The sequence below is a fragment of the Scyliorhinus torazame genome, chromosome 15, assembly GCF_047496885.1.
Source record: "Scyliorhinus torazame isolate Kashiwa2021f chromosome 15, sScyTor2.1, whole genome shotgun sequence".
Taxonomy (NCBI): domain Eukaryota; kingdom Metazoa; phylum Chordata; class Chondrichthyes; order Carcharhiniformes; family Scyliorhinidae; genus Scyliorhinus; species Scyliorhinus torazame.
The window spans coordinates 135,392,859-135,402,125 of record NC_092721.1 but is presented as its reverse complement, the minus strand read 5'-3'; the positions used below and the strand labels follow the sequence as shown (position 1 = coordinate 135,402,125).

General features: G+C 49.3%; 1 protein-coding gene across 1 annotated transcript in view; it reads left to right on the top strand.

The window, feature by feature from the left end:
- Positions 1-257: 257 nt before the first annotated feature.
- LOC140391842 (uncharacterized) overlaps positions 258-9,267 on the top strand; it is a 101,392-nt gene continuing 92,382 nt past the window's right edge. The window contains exon 1 of the mRNA XM_072476792.1: positions 258-501. The gene's annotated coding sequence lies outside the window, so the exon portion shown is untranslated. The remainder of the gene's footprint in view (positions 502-9,267) is intronic.

Below are 9,267 nucleotides of genomic sequence, written 5' to 3'. Positions count from 1 at the left end.
AGCTTCGCAATAGCTGTCTTTGTTGAAAACAGATCAGAAATATTATGAGCAAATTATGGAAACGTCAATAGAGTATTAGCAAACTACTGGACCAAACTTCAAACGTTTAATAGTTCTGACATGTTTTGGCGAGTTGCACTTGGGAGAGTTAGGGATTCTCTAATTACTGAAGGAAGTATCAAGGGAAACGACTGAGCAATTATGAGCCCCTCCTTTCATCGTTGGGAGTGTCTCTGCTCCACCCAGTTTCAGCAAAAAAAAGTTTATTTTTGTCAAGAGTTTATTCCTGCTTTCCTATTCAACGTAAGCGGCGTTATTGACCAGAGATGGACGCGGGCCTGCAGAGAAAGTGGGGAATTCAGTGAGCAGAAGTAATGCTGCCGCGATTTCCTCTGCACAAAAGCACGGGCTGGAAGTCTGAAGCTTACACGTTGGAGAGTAAACGAAACTTTGCTCTGCGGAGGCAGAACCACATACAGGAGAAAGCAAAAGGCAGTGACAGTGAGTTAATTATTGACAGAACATTTCAATTCAAAATGTTCAAAATGTTATCTATTATAAAGTTTACTCGTGCAAAACTGAGTTTTTAAAATTGCACGATACACCTGCAATTATGTTGTTGCTGTGATGTTACCCACAAGTTATAAGGCAGGGTTGTACAGCAACATTTTTAAAACCTGTAAGAACCAGTTACGAATGTTTTTGAAAGGCGGGGTCAGGTTTTTTAAAAAGCTGTGCAGGATTCTCTTCATAGATTATTTGTTGTTAGTCTGCACCCACTGTCATCCTGTCCTCATGATGTGTCTCGCAACAGCCCATATGGCAGTGGGGAAAGCTGCAAGCCAGATCACCTGGTCAACCCAGGCAGACAGGAGTGCAGTAAGAAGCCAATACAATATATATAGGAAACCCCAAAAAACAACTAAATGGTAACCCAGGATCTCTCCAGCAATGCTAATGGGTTTTTGCGGCCAGTCACTCCAATTATCTTCCAGTCTCCCTGATATTCTGGAGGCAGGATGTACGACTCAGGATTCGATGGAAGTTGTGAGGCGCTGACCTCCGTGGGAATTTCAAAGACGTTTGAACTCTCAATGGGAAATGTGCCACCCCTCCCCAAATGTCTGACTCTGGTTTCCTCACAAAGTCCAAAAATGTGCAGATTAGGTGAGGGAGTGGACCTAGATAGGGTGATCTGTCAGAGAGTCGGTGCAGATTCGATGGGCCAAAAGGCCTCTTCTGCACTTTAGGAATTCTATGGTTCTAATATGAGTAGCAACACTTTAACACTGCTGAGGAGAGACTGCTACAAATTGTATTTCTTCCTAAATCTCTCCGAAGAACAGAAACAATAGACTACACAAATTTTGAAAGCCTTGAAGAAGGCATGCTTTGAACCCCAAGTGAATGTAACTTATGAACAGTATGTGCCCAACATTAGCGCTCAAGGTGAAGGAGTCCATTGATCAATATGTGACTACAGTAACACAGCTCACAGAATCACATAAGTTTGGCAACTGAAAGATAATCTCATTAAATATAGAATTGCCCCAGAAATAAGAGATATGACAGTGAGGCAGGTCTACTAAGAGAGAAGAAACCTACCCTGAAGAAAATGATAGACATGTACAGAAATGCAGTGGTTGTAAACATCAGATAGAGCACATGTGTGGCAGAACAAACCAGGAGTTACATTATGTGTAGATATTCCAGGCTGGAAGAGCAGAACAATCGTAGAGAAAGAGCAGGGGGCAAATAATGCGGAAGACATCAAACAAAGGAAAAGCAGAATCTCTGGTGATAAATGGTTTGTGACTATTGGAATGATGATCACAGAATGAGAGCCCATTGGGGTATGAACCTTCAATGTTCTCAACAGCAGTCAGTGCATATGGCAACTTGGGACATGTGCAGAGCAATTATCACCTTGATCGTACATGGGCATGTGTGAACAACTAGAGAAGCTACCAAAAAACAAAAAAAGGACTTGCAACTTGGACCAATTGGATGCCACACTTGGTTTTAGCTAAAAGACCAAGAAATGGAAGGAGAGATTAAGAAAGGATTGGAGTGCATTGACCTCCAGAGCTTCACTCAATCAGTAGAAGAATGGCTCCATGCGTGGAAATGCTACTCCTTTTTTCTGATGCTGGAGAATGTCATGTTACACTTATTAATCAGTACCAATACTGCTACTTGGTTTGTGGAGATTTTACATTGGGACTTTTGCTGATATATTTGTGCAGCAATTTGGGTATAATTTCACGTAGCAAAATTGGCCACATGTCCAGTGTATTCTCCTGGCACATTTTCCTGGATCCGAGTGGAAATCCATACCCATCTGTTGGTGACAGTAGAATCCATGGACAAAAATTCCCCACATCTGATATTCACTACTGGGAATCTCGGTTACTGACCTTGCTGGATTTTTCTGGGCTCGGGGAAAATTCCTTCATTAGTATTTCAATTGCTGCCTTGCAGCATTGTAGGCATACTATTGTAGGCGTAGGAAATGTGGAAAATAGGCACAATGCTCCTTATAGCAATTATTCTGCCTGACTACAACAGTGGCAATTTAAATATCTAAACCAGGAAACATTGTTACAATCCTCTTAGAGACCATTGACTTCTTTTTTAAAAAAATATATTTTATTCAAGTTTTTTGGCCAAACATAACAATACGTAGTGTTTCTTTTACACAACAACGAAGCAATATAAATAACCGTGGCCAGTTTTAAACAAATAAATAAATAATATATAAACAAAAACAAAAAAAACAAAACTAAATGGCAACTGCCTTGTCCAAAATAAATACTCTCCAAAAATACAATCCAACAATCCAATATACAATTACATATACCAAATACCTATACATATACAATAACATCCCTGAGAGTCCGTCCGATTCCTCCCCCCCGCCCTCCCCCCCCCCCCCCCCTCCCCCCTGGATTGCTGCTGTTGTCTACTTCTTTTTCATTCCCTCTATCTTTCTGTGAGGTAGTCGACGAACGGTTGCCACCGCCTGGTGAACCCCTGAGCCGAACCCCTTAACACAAACTTAATCCGTTCTAACTTTATAAACCATATCGTTTATCCAGGTCTCCACACCCGGGGGTCTGGCTTCCTTCCACATTAACAATATCCTGCGCCAGGCTACAAGGGACGCAAAGGCCAACACGTCAGCCTCTCTCGCCTCCTGCACTCCCGGCTCTTCTGCAACCCCAAATATAGCCAACCCCCAGCTTGGTTCGACACGGACCCCCACCACCTTCGAAAGCACCCTTGCCACCCCCACCCAGAACCCCTGTAGTGCCGGGCATGACCAAAACATGTGGGTGTGATTCGCTGGGCCTCTCGAGCATCTCGCACACCTATCCTCTACCCCAGAAAATTTACTAAGCCGTGCTCCAGTCATATGCGCCCTGTGTAGCACCTTAAATTGTATCAGGCTTAGCCTGGCACACGAGGACGATGAGTTTACCCTACGTAGGGCATCAGCCCACAGCCCCTCCTCAATCTCCTCCCCCAGTTCTTCTTCCCATTTCCCTTTCAGCTCATCTACCATGATCTCCCCCTCGTCTCTCATCTCCCTGTATATGTCCGCCACCCTACCGTCCCCCACCCATGTCTCTGAGATCACTCTATCCTGCACTTCCTGCGTCGGGAGCTGTGGGAATTCCCTCACCTGTTGCCTCGCAAAAGCCCTCAATTGCTGATACCGAAATGCATTCCCTTGGGGCAACCCATATTTCCCCGTCAGCGCTCCCAGACTCGCAAACGTCCCATCTACAAATAGATCTCTTAGTTGTACTACCCCAGCTCTTTGCCATGCTCCAAATCCCCCATCCATTCTCCCCGGAACGAACCTATGATTGTTTCTTATCGGGGACCGCACCGAAGCTCCCGTCCCTCCCCTATGCCGTCTCCACTGCCCCCAGATTTTCAATGTAGCCACCACCACCGGGCTTGTGGTGTATTTCTTTGGTGAGAACGGCAACGGCGCCGTCACCATTGCTTGCAGGCTAGTCCCCCTGCAGAACGCCCTCTCCAATCTCTTCCACGCCGCTCCCTCCCCTTCTCCCATCCACTTACACACCATTGAAACATTGGCGGCCCAGTAGTACTCACTTAGGCTCGGTAGTGCCAGCGCCCCCCTGTCCCTACTACGCTGCAAGAATCCCCGCCTCACTCTCGGGGTCTTCCCGGCCCACACAAAACTCATAATGCTCTTCTCAATTCTTTTGAAAAAAGCCTTCGTGATCACCACCGGGAGGCACTGGAACACAAAAAGGAATCTCGGGAGGACCACCATTTTAACCGCCTGCACCCTACCTGCCAATGACAGGGACACCATGTCCCATCTCTTGAAATCCTCCTCCATCTGTTCCACCAACCGTGTTAAATTAAGCCTATGTAATGTACCCCAAAACCTTGGCTAACTGGATCCCCAGGTACCGGGAGTCCCTTGTTACCTTCCTCAACGGTAAATCCTCTATCTCTCTGCTCTGCTTCCCCGGATGCACCACAAATAACTCACTTTTCCCCATGTTCAGTTTATACCCTGAAAAATCCCCAAACTCCCCAAGTATCCGCATTATCTCTGGCATCCCCTCCGCCGGGTCCGCCACATATAGCAACAAATCATCCGCATACAGAGATACCCGGTGTTCTTCTCCCCCCCCTAAGTACTCCCCTCCACTTCCTGGAACCCCTCAATGCTATTGCCAGGGGTTCAATCGCCAATGCAAACAATAACGGTAATAAGAGGACATCCCTGCCTCGTCCCTCTATGGATCCGAAAATAGTCAGACCCCCGTCCATTCGTGACCACGCTCGCCATCGGGGCCCTATACAGCAACTGTACCCACCTGATATACCCGTCCCCAAAGCCAAATCTCCTCAACACCTCCCACAAATAATCCCACTCCACTCTATCAAATGCTTTCTCGGCATCCATTGCCACCACTATCTCCGCTTCCCCCTCTGGTGGGGGCATCATCATTACCCCTAGCAGCCTCCGTATATTTGTATTTAGCTGTCTCCCCTTCACAAACCCAGTTTGGTCCTCATGGACCACCCCCGGGACACAATCCCCTATCCTCATTGCCATTACCTTGGCCAGAATCTTAGCATCCACATTCAGGAGGGAAATGGGCCTGTATGACCCGCATTGCAGCAGGTCTTTTTCCTTCTTTAGGAGGAGCGATATCGTTGCCTCTGACATAGTCGGGGGCAGCTGTCCCCTTTCCCTCGCCTCATTAAAGGTTCTCATCAGTAGCGGGGCCAGCAAGTCCAAATATTTCTTATAGAATTCAACTGGGAATCCGTCTGGTCCTGGGGCCTTCCCCGCCTGCATGCTCCCAATCCCTTTCACTACTTCCTCCGTCTCAATCTGTGCTCCCAGCCCCACTCTCTCCTGCTCCTCCACCTTAGGAAATTCCAGCTGATCCAGAAAGCACATCATTCTCTCCTTCCCGTCCGGGGGCTGCGCTTCATATAATCTTTCATAAAATGCCTTGAACACTCCATTCACTCTCTCCGCTCCCCGCTCCATCTCTCCCTCCTCATCTCTCACCCCCCCTATCTCCCTCGCTGCTCCCCTTTTCCTCAGTTGGTGGGCCAACAACCTACTCGCCCTCTCCCCATATTCGTACTGTACACCCTGTGCCTTCCTCCATTGTGCCTCTGCATTACCCGTAGTCAACAAGTCAAATTCTACATGTAGCCTTTGCCTTTCCCTGTACAGTCCCTCCTCCGGTGCCTCCGCGTATTGTCTGTCCACCCTCAGAAGTTCTTTCAACAACCGCTCCCTTTCCCTACCCTCCTGCTTTCCTTTATGTGCCCTAATAGATATCAGCTCCCCTCTAACCACTGCCTTCAGTGCCTCCCAGACCACTCCCACCTGTACCTCCCCATTATCATTAAGTTCCAAGTACCTTTCAATACACCCCCTCACCCTTAAACACACACCCTCATCTGCCAATAATCCCATGTCCATTCTCCAGGGTGGAAGCTGTTGTTTTTCTTCCCCTATCTCCAGGTCCACCCAGTGTGGAGCGTGATCCGAGATGGCTATAGCTGTGTACTCCGTCCCCGTCACCTTTGGGATCAGTGCCCTTCCCAAAACAAAAAAACCTATTCGTGAAAATACTTTGTGTACATAGGAGAAAAATTCCTTACTCCTAGGTCTACTAAATCTCCAGGGATCTACGCCTCCCATCTGCTCCATAAAATCCTTAAGCACCCTAGCTGCAGCCGGCCTCCTTCCGGTCCTGGACCTCGATCTGTCCAGCCCTAGGTCCAGCACCGTATTAAAGTCTCCACCCATTACCAACTTCCCCACTTCTAGGTCCGGGATTCGTCCTAACATACGCCTCATAAAATTGGCATCATCCCAGTTCGGGGCATACACGTTCACCAATACCACCGCCTCCCCTTGCAGTTTGCCACTCACCATCACGTATCTGCCCCCACTATCCGCCACTATAGTCTTTGCCTCAAACATTACCCGCTTCCCCACTAGTATGGCCACCCCCCTGTTTTTTGCATCTAGCCCCGAATGAAATACCTGCCCCACCCATCCTTTGCGAAGTCTAACCTGGTCTATCAGCTTCAGATGCGTCTCCTGAAGCATAACCACATCTGCCTTAAGTTTCTTTAGGTGTGCGAGTACCCGTGCCCTCTTAATCGGCCCGTTCAGCCCTCTCACATTCCACGTGATCAACCGGGTTGGGGGGCTCTTTACCCCCCCCCCCCCCCCCCCCCCCCCCCCCCCCCTTGACGACTAGCCATTTCCTTTTTCAATCCAGCTCCTCCCCCGGTTCCCACGTAGCTGTGTCCCCCCCCAGGCGGCGCCCCCCTGCCCCGACCCCCCCCTCCCATACCAGCTCCCCCTTCTCCCCAGCAGCAGCAACCCAGTTAACCCCCCCCCCGCTAGATCCCAAGCTAGCGTAATTGCACCCCCCATGTTGCTCCCAGAAGTCAGCAAACTCTGGCCGACCTCGGCTTCCCCCCGTGACCTCGGCTCACACTGTGCGAGGCCCCCTCCTTCCTGCTTCCCTGTTCCCGCCATGATTACCATAGCGCGGGAACCAAGCCCGCGATTCCCTTTTGGCCCCGCCCCCAATGGCCGGCGCCCTCAGCTCCTCATCCTCCCTCACCCCCTCCCCCACGACATGGGGGAGAGAGAGAAGTTACAGGGTCCCAGGTTTAACAACTTGGGAAGTCCTCTCTTCCCCCTTTTCCCCCCTTCATCCCACAAATTCACCCCCCCACTTTTGTCCCAAACATTCTTTTTCTGGCCCGCTCACTCCAGCTTCTCCTCGACAATAAATGTCCACGCCTCATCTGCCGTTTCGAAGTAGTGGTGTTTCCCTTGATGTGTGACCCACAGTCTTGCCAGTTGCAGCATTCCGAATTTGACCTTCCTTTTATGCAACACCGCCTTGGCCCGATTAAAGCTTGCCCTCCTTCTCGCCACCTCCGCACTCCAATCTTGATATACGCGGATCACCGCATTCTCCCACCTACTGCTCCGAGTGTTCTTTGCCCATCTGAGGACCATCTCTCTGTCCTTATATCGGAGAAATCTCACCACTATTGCTCGAGGAATTTCTCCAGCCCTCGGTCTTCGTGCCATAACCCGATAGGCTCCCTCCACCTCCAGCGGACCCGTCGGGGCCTCCGATCCCATTAACGAGTGCAGCATCGTGCTCACATATGCCCCGGCGTCCGCCCCTTCTGCACCTTCGGGAAGACGAAGAATCCTTAGGTTCTTCCTCCTCGCATTATTCTCCAACACCTCCAGCCTTTCCACACATCTTTTGTGTTGTGCCTCGTGGATCTCCGTTTTCACCACCAGGCCCTGTATGTCGTCCTCATTCTCAGCAGCCTTTGCCTTCACGACCCGAAGCTCCTGTTCCTGGGTCTTTTGCTCCTCCTTTAGCCCCTCAATCGCTTGTAATATCGGGGCCAACAGCTCCTTCTTCATCTCCTTTTTGAGTTCATCTACGCAACGCCGCAGGAACTCTTGTTGGTCAGGGCCCCATATTAAACTGCCTCCTTCCGACGCCATCTTGCTTTGTGCCTGCCTTCCTGGCCGCTGCTCTAGAGGATCCACCGCAATCCGGCTACTTTCCTCTCTTTTTTCCATCCGTGTCCAGGGGGGATTCCCTTCTGGATTACCGCACAGTGTTATTTGCCGTTAAAATTGCCGATGGGGCTCCTATTAAGAGCCCAAAAGTCCATTCCACCGGGAGCTGCCGAAACGTGCGACTCAGCTGGTCATCGCCGCACCCGGAAGTCATCGACCATTGACTTCTAAAAGAGATATGTGAATTTCCCAGTAACTGACTCAAAGGATCACATGACAAGTTTTTACGTTTGTTACATTTTTACTGTAACATAGACAACATTAACTAAACATTCCCTATAGGAAACTAATACAGTAAACTACAAAAAAGGCATTCCCAATTAACTTCTTTTTTTAAAAATATATTTTATTAAAGTTTTCAAACACAATTTTTCCCCCTTACAAATCAACAAAAACGGTAACATGATAACTGATATATAACATTGTTTAAATAATATAGTAAACTAACCAAATAACACAAAATAATGCACCCCCCGCCCCCTCACCCCATCTAGAACACAAATAATTTCCCCCCCCCCCTCCCCCCCTGGGCTGCTGCTGCTGGCTATCTATTTTCCCCCTAACGTCGATAGTCGAGGAACGGTTGCCACCGCCTGGTGAACCCTTGAGCCGACCCTCTCAGCGCAAACTTCATCCACTCCAGTTTTATGAACCCTGCCATATCGTTTATCCAGGCCTCCACGCCGGGGGGTTTCGCTTCCTTCCACATGAGTAAAATCCTACGCCGGGCTACTAGGGACGCAAAGGCCACAATATCGGCCTCTTTCACCTCCTGCACTCCCGGCTCATCCGCTACCCCAAATATAGCTAACCTCCAGCTTGGCTTGACCCGGACCTTCACCACCTTCGAGATCACCCCCGCCACTCCCCTCCAATACCCCTCCAGTGCCGGACACGACCAAAACATATGTGTGTGGTTCACCGGGCTTCCCCCGCACCTCCCGCATTTGTCCTCCACTCCGTAGAACCTGCTCAACCTCGCTCCCGTTATGTGTGCTCTATGTAGCACCTTAAATTGGACCAGGCTAAGCCTGGCACACGAGGAAGAGGAATTTACCCTACTTAGGGCATCAGCCCACAAACCCTCCTCAATCTCCTCCCCGAGCTCTTCTTCC